Here is a 15873-nt window from a genome sequence, read left to right on the forward strand (position 1 = left end):
GGTCATTTTATTTTTAGCCACAGTCTCCTAAATGACCTGAATATCACAACATCCATTCTAAGCGACAAGTTCTGTAATTCTTATGAATAATTTAGTTGGGAAAATTTGCTTTACTTGTTGAATAAAAATGTTCCTTCAGAAATTGACAATCCAGTTGCCCACCAAAAAAAAAAAAAAAAAACCACTCTTCAAAAGTAAAGCTAGGGCCCGGGAGTTTGGCCTAGCGGTTAAAGTGCTTGCCTAGCATGCACAAGGACCCGGGTTCGATTCCTCGGTATCCCACATACACAACCAAGCCGGAAGTAACAGAGACGAGACACAACCAAGCCGGAAGTGCCAGAGACGAGACTGCAACAAGCGACAGAGAGCGAAAGCAAGCAAGCGGAGCCCAACCGAGTGGTGGCCGGAGCGAGCGGGGCCGGAGCGTGCGGGAGCGAGCCGAGCCAGAGCCAGCGAGGCCGGAGCAAGCGGGGCCAGAGCGAGAAGGGGCCGGAGCGAGCGGGGCCGGAGCCAGCGAGCGGGGCCGGAGCGTGAGGGAGCGAGCCTGACCGGAGCGAGCGGGGGCCGGAGCGAGCGGGGCCAGAAAGAGAAGGGGGCCAAAAAAATAAATAAATAAATAAAAGATACCAAGCCTTAAAAAAAAAAAAAAAAGTAAAGCTATTGTTCAAGTGGTAGAGTGCTAGCCTTGAGCAAAAAAGCTTAGAGATAGGATGCAAGTCCTATATTCAAGCCCTAGAACCAGCCTAAAAGTAATCAGACTGAAAAATCTTCCATTTTGACTGGATGCTGGTGGCTCACACCTGTAATCCTCACTAATCAAGGGGCTGAGATCTGAGGATCACAGTTCAAAGCCAGCCCAGACAGGAACATCCCTGAGATTCTTATAACAACTAAGAACCAGGAAACTGCAACTGGCATCCTGGCTCAAGTGGTAGACTTGACCTGAAGAGCTCAGAGACAGCGCACAGGCCCTGAGTTCAGGCCCCACGACCCACCAAAACTAAACAAAACAACAGCAAAAAAGTGAAGAAAAAATCTTGCATTCCTTCTTGGAAAAAAGAAAAGGAGGGAAAAACTGAGGCAGACTTCAATGACCATAATAACAGTTAGTCATTATCTTCTTTAAAACTAGAAAATTTGAAGTATTTTAAAGATAGGTTTCTATTTGGGTTCAGGAAGTCATTACTAGTCATAAGCATAACCACATGAAATGACTTTATTCTCTTTGCTTTTTTCCATGCTCAGGACGGAACACAGGCTTCACATGTGCTAGGCAAATGTACTACCACTGAGTTATATCCCAGGTAGCCCCAGTGACTCTATTAGACCAGAACAGTTTACTTCAGCATTGATTGAAAGAACCACAGTAATCCCTATGTAAAGAAAACGCCCCCCAAAATAGGTAAGACATGAGAAGAGCTGGGGTAAAGAAAAGGACAAATGGAAAGGTACACAATCAGAGTTTGATAACACCTTTTCTTTCTGTATACTGTTTAATACCTATTAAATTATTTTTTAATTAAAAAGAACCACAGCAGCATTGGCCTTAGCAACAACAATAGGGTTAGGGGTTTTATCTCCTTCATGTTCCTTTTTTTGTGTGTCAGCAGTAGAGTGAGTATAAACTCACTCATTGAACATTTGCTCACAGCTACCGCTCTACCACTGGAGTCCAACCTCCAGTACTAGCTTTTTGCTGGTTAATTAGAAGTAAAAGTCTGCCTGAGCTTCCTTCGAACCTAAATCCCCAGAGCTCAGCCCTCTTCTTTTGTTAATCCAACTTCACTTTTAGAAAACCTGGTATTTTCAGTAGAAGAAAATAAGTTATCCAGAAGGATGAAGCCTGGGAAACAAGAGCACTTCTGTTGGAAACTGAAGCTTGTTCGATTCCTGCTCCTTTCATGGGGAAGGGTACCTCTCTAGCTCACCATTTGGGCCTTATGAGCGTATATTCAGACTTCCTATAAACCTTAGCAATTTAATAATCCATGAAGCTTAGGAGCAGAAATGGGATAGGCAGTCCCCCCTCCCATTTATAAGTCCCTCCTGCAACCCACATTGGTAAATCCATCCAGCTACAGGACAGTGGCCTTCACAGAGTCACTAATGGTCCAATACTGCCAGGCAGCAGGCCAGCAAGTCTACTATGGAATTTGCTATTAGGACAATCACTGCTGATTCATGCTATAAACTGAATGTGTCCTCTAGATTTATGACAATGTCATTTCCACGGGGGCCTTTGGGAAGTAATCAGGATTAGATCAGGTCATGAGGACAACCTTATGCTGGTATTAGAGGCTTTATAAAAAGAGGAGGCCAAGCTGGGCTCTGGTGGCTCACACCTGTAATCCTAGCTATTCAGGAGGCTGAGATCTGAGGATCACGGTTCAAAGCCAGTCCGGGAACAAAAGTCCGTAAGACTCTCCTCTCCAATTAACCACCAGAAAAACAGAAGTGGCACTGTGACTCAAGTCGTAGAGCAAAAGCCTTGAACTGAAGAGCCCAGTCCCAGAGATCAAGTCCCACAACAGACCAAAAAAAGGCCGGGGGGAGGGGGAGGCCCAAGTTGACATGCTTGCTCTTAATCTCTGCAAGCTATACATTCTGACATGTTATGAGTAGCACAGTGACCCTCACCAGGTACAGAGCAGAGGTTGATATCACACTCTTAACTTTCCAGCTTTGTCCCATGAGCCAAAAAACTTCTTTATAAACTATCAGGCTTAGGCATTTTGTTATTACAACAGAAAACAGACTAAGACACAGCTACTGAAATAATTCTTTCTAAATACTGAATTCATATACTCCAAACATAGTTCTATCTACTAAGAAAAGTAGAATCTGAATTCTGTATGTCCTCTCTCCTCTTATCTCTCAGAACTGGTTCAGAATGCAGACAAGAAGAACCAGTGTATTCACTGCCTCAAATGCAAAAAGTGTTTTCTTCTTCAAAAGGCAGAACATGAGATCTTGCTATCTTTATAAAGATTATTTTACTTCTAAGTCACCTGTGAGAAAATTGAAAGACTTAGAGAAAATACTGACTTTTTTCAGAACTTACAAGGAATCACTATTATTATGACTGTTTCTCAGCAGAGCCTTGCTCAGCCACTTATTAGAGTTAGCTAAGTGAAGTTGTCCATACTCTTCCTCCTTACTTGTAAAACAGGAATCATAATATCCCTTCTCATTAATGTGATTCAGAGAGCGTGTGAAATAATAAAGGGTTAACGGAACTACTGCCAATAAAGCAGCTGGAATGCACACACTCAACAGTACTTAATAAATGTCCTCTCCTGTCATCTCTTCAAAATAGATATACAGAACCACACATAACCAGCAGGGACTTCTAGAGATTATTCCAGTATACCTTTGTCATTTTTAGGTGAGGAAACTGAGACTCAGTATGAACAACTGATCTATCAAATGTCATTACCATTTCTACAAAGCTCTTCATCTCTACAATCACAAAATTCTCAATGTTGTCCATTCTCTACCTTGAAATAGGATTTGGCAGGTTATAATCTTTAAACTAGAGCCAAGTATTTGTATTAAATCCTTCTTTGCCATTCAAACATCAGTGATGCCAGACCCCTGCTGGAGATAGAACTTCCATTCACAGGGTAATGACTGGGTATTCACATTCTGTACAACTTTTCCTGATTTATTCTTTCAAGGAGGCATCTTGCTTTCAGGATACCCTGAAAGCTCAAATCTTTACAGTTCATCTACAGTTCAACTCCAATCTCTATCACTTCTGAGATTGGCAAACCATTGTTATTATGGTTTTTCTACCCATCAAAGCTACATAAAAAGTTAACGACAAAAAGTAATGGGATCTTTTTTTCTTTGTTTAAAATAGCTTTCAAATCTTCATACTTGCTAAGCAGGAGCTCTATCACATAAGCCATGCTCCCAACCCATTTTTTGTCATTTATGTTTTAGCTTTTTTTAAATAAGTCTCATGCTTCTTGCTTAAGGCTAAACTTGGACCATGGTAGTCCTACCATACACTTACTACATTAGTGAGAGTACAAGCATGTGTCACTATACTCAGCTAATTCTTTCTTATGTGTAATCAAGTTTAGCAATAATTACTACTAAAGTTCTCTGAATATTATGACTATTATTTAATAAAATTTCTCCAGGGCTAAATATTGCTAAATAAATAAACCCCTAGTAACCAATCTTCCAAAAAGTTCCTGAAGGATTGGAAGATTTCACCAAACACCTGGTGAACATCCTCTAGTTCTTTAATATCTTGCCCACCTAATTCTAGAAGTGATTTTTTCTCTCACTTGCTGTGAAATGTTCCTACTAAAAACACTCCACTAACCTTAAATACTTTGTTATACTACATAAAATTCTACTGAAATACTGTCCAATTCTACCTTTTCTGGTAATGAATTTATAAAGAAAAAATGGCTGGGAACCAGTGGCTCATACCTACAATCCTAACTCAGGAGGCTGTAACATAGATCGAGATTCAAAGTCAGTAGGATAGAAATGTCGGTAAGACTCAATCTCCAAATGAACCAGCAAAATCCAAGCTAGAACTGTGGCCCAAATTATAGAGCACAAGCAAGTCTAGCCAAGCACATATCCCCAAGTTCAAGCCCTAGTGCCAAATAAATAAATATATAAAAGGAATACATACATATACACAAACACATACACACATACATACATATATACCTATATATAGAAAGAGTAATCTGCTATTTATTTCTCCAGCCTACTTTTAATTCTTTAGGAAACAAATCATCTGTATTCTAAATTTGCCTAAAATTATGCCGTTATGAGTAATTAATCCAGTCTACGTGACCAATAGCAAACCATAAGCCATAAGTCTAGCCTAGTCATCACCTCAAATTCACATTTACTACCATGTTCTGTACTAATGTGGTTACTAGTGTTGCTAGGCTGTGAGGTGCTGCCCATCCCTGCTTGAGAATGTTCCCCAGGTAAGCAGAGGATAGGTCATTCACTGTGCTAGTCTGTATTCATATGATCTTTTGAATCCAGAAATATGTGATGGATTTGTTAGTCTGAGAATATATGAATTCTCAGAAACTAAAATTCATTGACCAGGAAATATCCTACTTTAGAGTAAGTACAAATGCCAAGTCCTGTTTCATTCTATAATACCAAAACATAAAACAGGGTAAGCAAGTACAGTTTGACTCATGCCTTCCCAGAGTTCTCAGCCAGCCTACCCTTTATCTACTGAAACTCAGCAAGGTCAAGTGTACTAGATTCATCATCTTTTTCATTTTTTCCTTTACCCCTCTCTCAACTCCTGAGGAACTGAGCATTGAACCTGCAAGACAAGTGTTCTCCCCTTTGTTTCGAGCCCCTAGCCCTTCAACCTCAAATAGTTAAATACTTCTCAAAAGCAAATTTGAATGACTTGTGTTTCCCTTCTATTCACAAAGTCCAGAATTATCAATTATGAGAAAAGATTCTGACCATTCTAATGGGGACACTTTAATCCTTAGAATTGTGGTTCATGACACTCAGCAACACTTTTAGACATATGGCCATGGAGTTTTTGGTTTGCAGTGCACTCACCCTACACTCAATTTGCTCAATGGACCTCCCTGTTGATAACAGACACTATCACCCTCATCCCAGCCAGGACTTCAAAAGTCCTTCAAAAAGGCTGCATGTTCCTGCTTCATTACCATCTCCAGAAACCAGATGTTTCCAAAGTAAAGGGTGGGAGGTAATAGCCACAGGTATAGAAAGGAAATACTGGAATGTCTAATCATGTTTGCTTGTCTCATTCTTTCACTTCTATTTTTGTGTATCTTCTAAGGCAAGCAACTTATTACTAAACAAGTGGATGGCTGTAATGTATACAGGTGCAATAGTTGTAGATGTGACCAAAAAACATACTTTGCTGATAAGACTGCAATGTCAAAACATGTTTACGTAGTACTAGACTGTATTTATCTACTCCAGTGGCACACACAGGTAGTTCCAGCTACTCAAGAAGCTGAGAGAAAGCTTGTTTGAGACTAGTAGTTCCAGGGTGGGCAACTACTTTAACAAAGACTACTGGGCTCATTCTTTTCCCTAATACATGTTTTTAATATTATATGGACAATTCCAACTAAAATAGTATCCCCTAGTTGTCTGGGTCCTAACATGTTTTATATTCCTCTAGTTAGGTGGTAACCTAACATTCTTATTCCAAGTATCAGTTTTTACTCTTGGCTGTCCTGTTATGTATCAATTATAGTCTTTATTCAGTTATATTCTTAATATATTCTTTATTATCATATTTTAATTTATATACTATATATAATCTATACTATACTTAATGCAATTATATTACATATATTATATCACTTCTTAAAGAATATATTGGTTTTACTTCAAAATTAGTAATCAATCAAACATTCTTTAAAAAATAAATAACAATCCCCTATGACCCAGCAATTCCACTACTTGGCATTTACCCAACCGTCCAGAAACAGGGGCATACTAAATCCACTAGCACAATGATGTTCATTGAAGCACTATTTACCACAGCAAAGATATGGAACCAACCCAGATGTCCCTCAGTAGATGAGTGGATCAACAAGATGTAGTATTTATACACAATGGAATTCTATGCTGCTGTCAGAAAGAATGACATCGCCCCATTTGTAAGAAAATAGAAAGAGTTAGAAAAAAATCATATTAAGTGAAGTAAGCCAGACTCAAAGGAACATAGGCCCAATAGTCTCCCTCATTTGTCATAATCAGTAGAAACCTTGGACTCTCCTAGCAGAGATTTACTATAGAACAAAATCTAGAGACATTAGGCAAAATAGTTTGACACTAAATGTAAGGACCTCCAGGAGAAGGAAACAAAAGCCATATAATGAGTGACTGTTGTCCTTAATGTACTATATTATCTCTCATCTCTTTTGCCATTCCTTGGTTATCTCATATTGTTACAATTTTTCACCTTGTTATCTGATAGATTTTATATGTGCTTAATTGGTTATTTGAAATTGGATAGGGACGGGGGGGGGGGGGATCAAGATAAGCGGGAGGAGGGTGGGAGGAAAATGGGGACCATGTCATGAGAAAGGGTATCAATGTTTGTGAAGTTATGCACTTTCTATCTGGTGAATACAATGTATCCCTTCTATTAATCACAATAAAAAATATTTAAAATAAATAAATAAATAAGGACAACAGTGCACTTACAGGTCCTTTCTCATTTAGTCCTTGTAATACCATAAAATTATATTTTTAAAAAAATTTTTTTGCCAGTCCCCCTAGAGCTAGAACTCAAGGCCTGGGTACTGTCACTGGGCCATGCTAGGCAAACCCTCTACTACTAGGCCATGCTCTTTGCCCTGTATTTGTCTTTTATAAAAATAATTCTGAAGGGGGCCGGGAGTTTGGCCTAGTGGTTTAAGTGCTTGCCTAGCATGCACAAAGACCTGGGTTCGATTCCTTGGTACCATATATATAGAAAAAAGCCGGAAGTGGTGCTGAGGCTCAAGTGGTAGAGTTCTAGCCTTGAGAAAGTCCAAGGACAGCATTCAGGCCCTGAGCTCAAGCCCAGGACTGGAAAAAAAATAATAATTCTGAAGATCAATATATACGTATAGATAGAAGGCTTACTTTTGTAAAATCCAAGGCCCGTCTATTTTCAATGAGGCAGCTCTAAAGGCAAACGATTATTCTCTGTGACTTCCATTATTCTCTGTGACATCCACTGTTTTCAAGGAAAACACAGTTATTAACTGTGTTGGCTTGGGCAAGCAGTACTACCTATGTGCCTCAAGATCTATATTAAATTCATTTTCTGCAGTGCCTACTACATGCTCTGGCATGAGAGCACATTGTTCTTGGCTAATCTCAGATGTACAATGGTGAAGACAAAAATCTGATCGTAAGAAGCTTATTAGGTAATTCTAAGAAGATAACTATTATCATGTTAAAGTCTTTTGGTTTGGTTGTTTTTTGCTTGCTTGTTTTTCCAGTGTTAATCAAAACCAGGGCCTTGTCCAGGCTAAGTAGTCCCCAGATCCCCTTAACTTAGTCATTATTATTCCCCAAAACAAAGGACTACTTTATGACTCAGTTACTATTTTTAAAAACAATATCTGAACCAAGAGCCAGTGCCTCCTGCTTGTAATCCTAGCTGCTCATGAGGCTGAGATCTAAGGATCAGCTCAGCGAGAAAAGTTCCTGACTCTCTCTCTCTTTTATTTTTTTGCCAGTCCTGGGGCTTGAACTCAGGGCCTAGGCACTATGCATGAGTTTTCTTAAGGCTAGCTCTCTACCACTGGAGCCACAGCATCACTTGCAGTTTTTCCTTTGTATGTAGTACCAAGGAATGGATCCCAGGCCTTTGTGCATGCTAGGTAAGCACTCTGCCAGTAGGCCACACTCCCAGCTCCCTGTGAGACTTTTATCTCCAAGTAACTATTCAAAAACTAGAAGTGCAGCTGTGGCTCAGTGATAGAGCACCAGCCTTGGGTAAGAGCTCAGCGACAGTGCCCATATCCCCAGTTCAAGCCCCACAACCAACTGAAAAAAAAAAAAGGGAGTATTTGTTTGCTTAATTTTAAAAGTTAGAAAAAAATAACTATGGAAATGTCAATCTTATTTTAAAGCAAGTTTTACCTAGCTACTTAATGTCTTTCAGCTATGAAAAAGGAGAGAAAAGGGGACAGTTAAAAGATCAATGAGAGGTGGGAGTGAAGCTTAGTGGTGGTGTGCTTTCCTAGCCTGTATGAAGCCCTGGGTTCAATTCCTCTATCACATACACAGAAAAAGCCACAAGTGAAGCTGTGGCAAAGCACCGGCCTTGAGCAAAAAGTGTCCCAAGTGCTCAGGCCCTGAGTTCAAGCCTCTGGACTCGCAAAAAGTAAAATAAAATAAATTTAAAAAATCAATGAGAATGTGGCACCAGAGTACATATACTCTCCCTGCCTTTCCTTATTGTAAAGTGCTCTGGATCCCACCACTCACTGGGGCTAAAGAGCACTGCCAGAGTCAAGGATCTGCAATTGACTTTTTTTTTTGCCAGTCCTGGGCCTTGAACTTAGGGCCTGGGCACTGCCTTTAGGCTTTCTCAAGGCTAGAGCTCTAGCTCATGAGCCACAGGGCCATTCTGGCTTTTTTCTATGAATGTGGAACCTAGGAATCAAATCCTAGCCTTCATGCATGCTAGGCAAGCACTCTACCACTAGACTAAACTCCCAGACCCTGCAACTGACTTTTTTTTCTTTTCCAGTCTTGGGCATGAGCTCAGGGCCTGAGCACTGTCCTTAGGCTTTCTTAAGGACTGAGCTACAGCACCACTTCCAGCTCTTTTTCTATGTATGTGGTACCAAGGAATCGAACTTGGGTCTTTGTGAATGCTACGCAAGCACTCTACTGCTAGGGCAAACTCCCGGCCCCTGCAATTGACTTTTGATAGACAGCGTCCTGCCACACACTGGATATTCCCAGCACTTTTCCAATGATGCTGATGAAGGTCTATTTACACCTGGACATTATAGCAGACACACTGTACTGCAGACTGGCTGTCAGCTGCAAAATTCAACTGCAGTGCAACTTAATCCCCAGCAATGCTGTTCATTTCCAGGTTGCCCTTACAGGACCTGTCATGAGACATCTTCTTATTCATTCAAAATTATTATATAATCACAGACTGCACCCTCTGCGGTCACCACAGTTCTAAGAAAGCACAACTCAGACAGCCTGCCTTTCAGCACAGAATTTAAAACCACCAACAGGAGAACAAAGGAATCCTACTGAATCCAAAGTAAACATGTGGAGTAAAATGGTAACAGGAACTCAAGAGAACATTTCCCATATAAACAGCTTAGATCACATCACAAACACCTCACTAAATCCAAGTATCTCAGATCAGAATCTCCACCAACAGCTAGGGGGTGGGTTACACCTTAGGCATTTCAGGTTACAGCCATAAAAATGTTCCCAACGAAGTCAATATGATCCATTTTCTAATACTTTTATCTCATACCGTTCCGCTGAAGAAAGAGAAAATCTGTGGCAAACACCTGAAGTTGGCTGATTGCACATAAAACCAGGTAGTTGGCCATGAATTGACCTCACCTATGGTATTTGCTGTCAGCATTAGAAAACTATTTAGGCCTCCTCCTCTCTGTATCCATGCACCTTGGTGCAGTGTCAGGTTGCTGCCTTCAGACTCAGTGGGTATGTGGCTCCCCCAGAGTAGGTAGCAAAAAAGAAGAATACTCAGGATAAAAAGAAGGGAATGCATTGGGTTGAGGCACTCAGAACTATGCATTCCCTTAGCTCCTCCAGCCACTGATCCCAGTCTGGGAAGAATGTTCTGTCAGCCTGTCTACAGATGGCACAAACTCTCCATACTGGTCCCTCATGCTTCTCTGTAAAGTTCAGTCCCTTTCTCCACCACTTCCATTCTGACATTGTTCTCTAGGTGGGTTAAGTAGGGACTCCAGAATCAGCAGGACCCAGCAGCACCCAGCCTCCACCTTTTTCCCAGTTTGATGACCTTAGGCAGGTTGCCTAATTCTCTTTAAACCTGAGACCCTTCTGTATTTAGGGCTTACCTCATCTCTGAAAGTAAGGATTAAGTGAAAATACAGGCAAGGCACTTAGCAAAATCCCTAGCATACATCCAAATATTTAATAAGTGCCCATTTTGTACCAGAGGAAAGGTTTAAAAAAAACAATAGTGATTATCATTCCCTCCATCCCCCATCTTTATGGTAAAACAAATATTATATAATAAAGCTTACCATTTTGGAAATGCAGTCCGTTCAGTGGCACAAAGCACATTCATTTTGTTTTGCAAACATCACCACCAATCTACAGAACTTGTTCCTCTTCCCTCTCCTTCCCCCTTCCCCTGGAAAACACAACTACCTCCACTATGCTTGACAGCCACTCCACCTGAGGCACTAGCTCAAGTACAGCTCCTGACAGAGGCTGGACAGTGTCTAGCCTTTGTGTCTTCTAACCAAACGTAAAACTCCTCCTTTTTTGGAGCATTTAATATTCAAAGACAGATTACCCTCTACCCCAATTCTTAACATGCACCTACCTATTTCTAGAGATCTCTCATTCACCAAGGAAAGAGAAAGTCCTTAGATTACAATGTTCTCTTCTGCCCTTTCTCCTGCGGGCTGTTCTTGACCCACCAAGAGTAAGCTCCTAAAGAAACAAAAATAGTGATAACTTGGATTAGAATCTTAACTCCCATCTTTTATTTATAGTGTGACTTGCAGCAATTTCTTGCCCTCCCTGGACCTTGGACTGCCTCATCTGTAAATGAGGATAGCTATTTATGGGGCCATTGTTGGAGAGCACAGGTGATATGGATGTCATCCATCACTTATGGTACACTTGTACCCCCATCTTAGGCTTTTCAGTCCAGCCCATTCCCAGGCATATCCCATGCTCACAATCACCAGTCCACCCAGCCCTCACATCCCTCCTCTCCCCAAGAAATTCCTATGTCCTTAAGTATTCTTCTTCATTCTCTGGTACTGTGGATCCTACAATTCATCATCCCACACACCCCATTGCCAGCCCCCACAGTATCTACAGCCCTCTTGTTTGGCCATACTATGGAAGTAAGCACCAGGACTCAGCTTCTCATCTACACCCCAAGTTCACTGGACATTGGGGACAGACAGAAGCAAGGCACTGGAATTCTTAGACCCTGAAAAACCCTCCACAGCCTGAAAACCAAGGTCCTGCTCATTCCTCTCAACAGCTGTTCCACACCTTTCGAACCCTTATGCCCTCTACTAGTCCTCTAGTTCCTCTGACTGTCTCTCTGACAGAACAGAGGCTACATCACCACGGTGATTCTCCAGTACCTGGAACATCACTGCATCAGTACATACTAAATACATACAGTGATGGTACAGCAGAACTGCTTTCTGCTAGGAACAGATGTTAAAAGTATCAATTAAGACTCATAACCCATAACTTACATTTTCTTCCTGTCATCTAGACTTGGAAACATCCCCTGCCCAGACCAAACACTCCTTTGATGAAAGAAAAGACCAGAAGCAAAACACTGCCTCTTCCTCCACTAAAACAGAAAACCCAAAATAAGAAGACAGCTTCTTAAAAATGACCAGCTGACACAGGCTTAGATAGGGATAAATGCAGTTGTCCAGGCCTAAGAGAAGAAGGGAAGTTTATTTTGGATGGCTATTTGGGGGAGACAACAATATTCACATGCTAAGTAAGCAAGAAAGATGACCAAAGTGATAAATGCCAGGTCTATTTATAAAGCAGAGGAGGAAAAGGAAGCAGGTAACTCCAATGGAAATTTCCTTCCTTTGTCTAGCTTTACTTCTGGTATGGATATCACATGAATTTCTTGATACTAACTTTTGACAATTCCATTTGTAGGAAGTGATTTCAAAGGGCCAGGGAGCTGCAGATGGTACCTCGAGGCCCATCTGTTTAAGGATGAAAGCTCAGTGCACACCATTACATCACTCTGACCTTCCTCTGCAACTTCCTATCTGACGAATCTAGATGTTTGCTCGGTCAACAAGATATTTGTGTTTGTCTCCAGCCTCAGGCTTTGATTCTTGATTGGTTTTAAAATCATTATGCACCCAAACTGAATAAGGGTACTGTTAGCAGCTGAAAAGTCCTCCTCTGGGCAAAGCCCCAAGTCTGTGGCCTTCAGGGAGTGACTGCAGTCCTTTCTGCATAATTACACTCTCTTCTAATATGCACTGATCAGGCCTTCTACCCCTTCCGGAGCTAACCACCCCCCCCCCTTCCCTCTATTTTCTCAGGGGACTCCAGGGAAGGGAAGAAGGGTGTGGTAAAGTAGGCAGGCCTAAGGCTCTGCTCAAGTGCAACACACCCAACTCCCCATCCAACATCCAACAGCATCCTCCATATTGCCCACATGCCAGGAAATCAGTGAACATCCAGCCCCTGACCACCCAAACGGGATCACCTTTGAGAGTGCAATTATAACCTGTATCTTCCCTAACTGTTCATCTTCCTCAACCCAGCACAGGGCACAAACACAGGCAATTATGCTGTGTTCAGTAGGTGCTAGACAAACAACCTTGGCAGTGAATGTAAAAGCTACTTTTTAAACAGGGCTATCTTGGCTTGGATTGGGAGGAGCACATGTACTAGCGCTTAAAACTTGCTTTCAAATTACAATGGACTGATGGGAAGACAATGGAATAAAGTGCCAAAAATCTGATTTGTTGAGTCTAAAGGATAGGTTTTCAATGTTCATTTCTTTTTACTTCTCCCTATTTTTGAATAGTTTCATAATAAAATATTAAAGAGGAGTGCCTTTAGTGCCTTTAAAAAGTCAAGTAAGCTCTAGACTTCGTTTGAATTTCACTGGTTTTTCATTAATGTCCTTTTTCTATGTTGTTTTGGTGGTACAAAGATCTCAACTTATGACTTCTGGGTCACTTAGCTTGCTCCTCCAGCTTACTTTGGTTAGCACTCTGCCACTTGTGCCATGCCTCTAGCTCTGCTTTTCACTAGAATCTCATGAATTTCTCCGCCCTTGCTGACTTCATGCTGTAATCTTCAGCATTTCAGTCTCTTGAGTAACTAGAATTACAGGTGTGAGCCATCTGTGCCCTGGTGACCTAGAAAGTCTGAAAGACTGCTGGTGTAGTACTTTGTAGACTTGTCTCTCCATGCAGATTTGTCTGATTTTTGTTTTGTTTGTAATGGTCAGACTGGGGTTATAGATTTGGAAGGAAAACATATCATAGTAGGAGTACAAGCTATCAATGTGATGTGCTGCAAACCAGGATACCTTTGAATGCTCAGCTAAGGTAGGATTTGCCAGGTTTCTCCTCTGAAAATGTACTTTTTCCTCTCTTTCAAAGACTACCCTTTAGAAATGAGTCACAAAATTCCACCCAAACTCAAGAATCTGGGAGAAAGGAGTGGTTTAAGCCCCAGATTGTGAAGGAAGAGGTATCTACACAAACTAGTTGAAATTTTTCTATAGGGTCTCCTCTCTTAGTATAATGTTATATATAATATATAGTCTATATATTAACTTATGTATATACTTTAGGCTACTATCCAATAACACACTATTTCTTCTGTTGCTCAAATTGTCTAGCTTTGGCTATTATGATCTCCTCAAGCTACCATCCTTTTGGCATGCCCATACCTTTTGTTTATTGAGCCCTTCCTTATTTTCTCACAATGCAAGATGCTTCAAACCTATAATTATCTATTTCTCCAAGGAGTCCTGGTTACTGTTACTGGAGACTGGCACTTAGGAGCCAAGATCTGAATGTGCTTCTTGCTATTGCTGCTTAGAAATCTATAAAATGCCTGTGTGCATACTAACCATGTACACCTATGTATACACATCGACTTCTCTGTAAGGAATTCTGTATCACTAGTTATCTGAGGTTCCTGACTCTATAGTTCATTCTCGCTGACCTCCCTCTCATCATCCACAATCACTTAGCTTGGTTTCACAAGCACAGTTAACCTATATACACAAAAAGCAGTTTGAGAATCATTAGCTCAGAGCACATGACCATGAGTAATACACCAGCCAGAGTACAATGTGCTTGTTTTTTTGTCTTTAGACTCAAGAGTCAAAACACCAATGTCCAAAGTGAACTAAGTCCATACCTTGTGACCCTAATCTTCAGTGGCAATGTCATACAACTGTGATATAGATAGATGCACTTCTGCCAGTCTGCACTGCAGTATACCCAACGAACATGTACATACATGAGCCTACTAGATTTTTTTGCTTAAATTGAAGATATTACAGTTCTTTAGTGTCTATCTTATCAAAATTCAGTGTTTGCTTAAAAAGCTAACACTATGTCTTATTGAAATACAAGTTTTGATTTATCCTTTGCTCTGTAACGCTTATATGCTTCTCAGTTCTGGACTATAGATCTTCTCAGATCTTAGTAAGATGAATAGAATCCACAGATTAATTTATTTAAAGAAACAGCTACTGGACCAGGAGTTTAGATTAGTGATAAGAGTGCTTGCCCAGCATGCACGATACCTGGGTTCAATTCCTTAGTACCACATGCACAGAAAAAGCTAGAAGTGGTGCTGTGGCTCAAGTGGTAGAGCTCTAGCCTTGAGAAAGTCCAAGAACAGTGCTCAGGCCCTGTGTTCAAGCTCTAGGACTGGTAAAAAAGAAAAACAAACAAAACACCTATGTTAAGTCAATTCAATAGTTTAATTATGGAAGCTACTCAATAAAACTAAGAGGCCTCAGCAGTACAGTAGGCAATATGAGGCCCTAAGTTCAAATCCCAAGAATGAACTAGGGATTGAACCCAGGATTTTGTTCATAGATCTTGGGCAATGGTACTACCACCTGAGCCATACTCACAAACCCGTTTATATTTATATTTTGCTTTTCAGACTGGGATAGCATTACCTTTGCCAGTGGTTTGCCACAAATTCTCAATCCTCTTACTTTTATATCCAGGTGCTGGGTGGCATCCCTATGCCCAGCTAAGAATACATATTGCTATGACAGTATATACTGTATATGTACAAAAAATTAACCTATACAACAAAGCTATGCATATTTAACCTTGCTTTAAAAACATACTGAAAGAAAGATATACACCATGTTATTTTAAAGTTTCTTTTGTGTTCTCTTTCATTTAAAATTAAAGGAAAGACAAGACTGTCTGCCATGTGGGAAACTTTATTAAGTATTCCTGCATGATATAAAGTGCATGTCTTTTCCTCCAACAAAGAGGAAAACTATAATGAACAACTGTGCACTCAACCTTGTATAGCATCCAGAACAAGAGTACGCAGAGAAAGGCCCAAAACAGAGTGCAAAAGGGAGTGAAAACGCTCTTAAGTCAGATGTCACCTGTGAAGAAC

The 15873-nt window shown here is 40.7% G+C and overlaps 1 protein-coding gene across 3 annotated transcripts in view; it reads right to left on the reverse strand.

The window, feature by feature from the left end:
- Tanc1 (tetratricopeptide repeat, ankyrin repeat and coiled-coil containing 1) overlaps positions 1-15873 on the reverse strand; it is a 222862-nt gene that overhangs the window by 181485 nt on the left and 25504 nt on the right. For 2 of the 3 annotated variants that reach the window (XM_090342782.1, XM_090342783.1), the window contains exon 2: positions 11072-11181. The exons of the other annotated variant lie outside the window; for it this stretch is intronic. The gene's annotated coding sequence lies outside the window, so the exon portion shown is untranslated. The remainder of the gene's footprint in view (positions 1-11071; positions 11182-15873) is intronic. 3 annotated transcript variants of the gene reach the window in all.

Source organism: Megascapheus bottae, chromosome 12 (assembly GCF_031878675.1).
Source record: "Megascapheus bottae isolate mThoBot1 chromosome 12, mThoBot2.hap1, whole genome shotgun sequence".
Taxonomy (NCBI): Eukaryota; Metazoa; Chordata; class Mammalia; order Rodentia; family Geomyidae; genus Megascapheus; species Megascapheus bottae.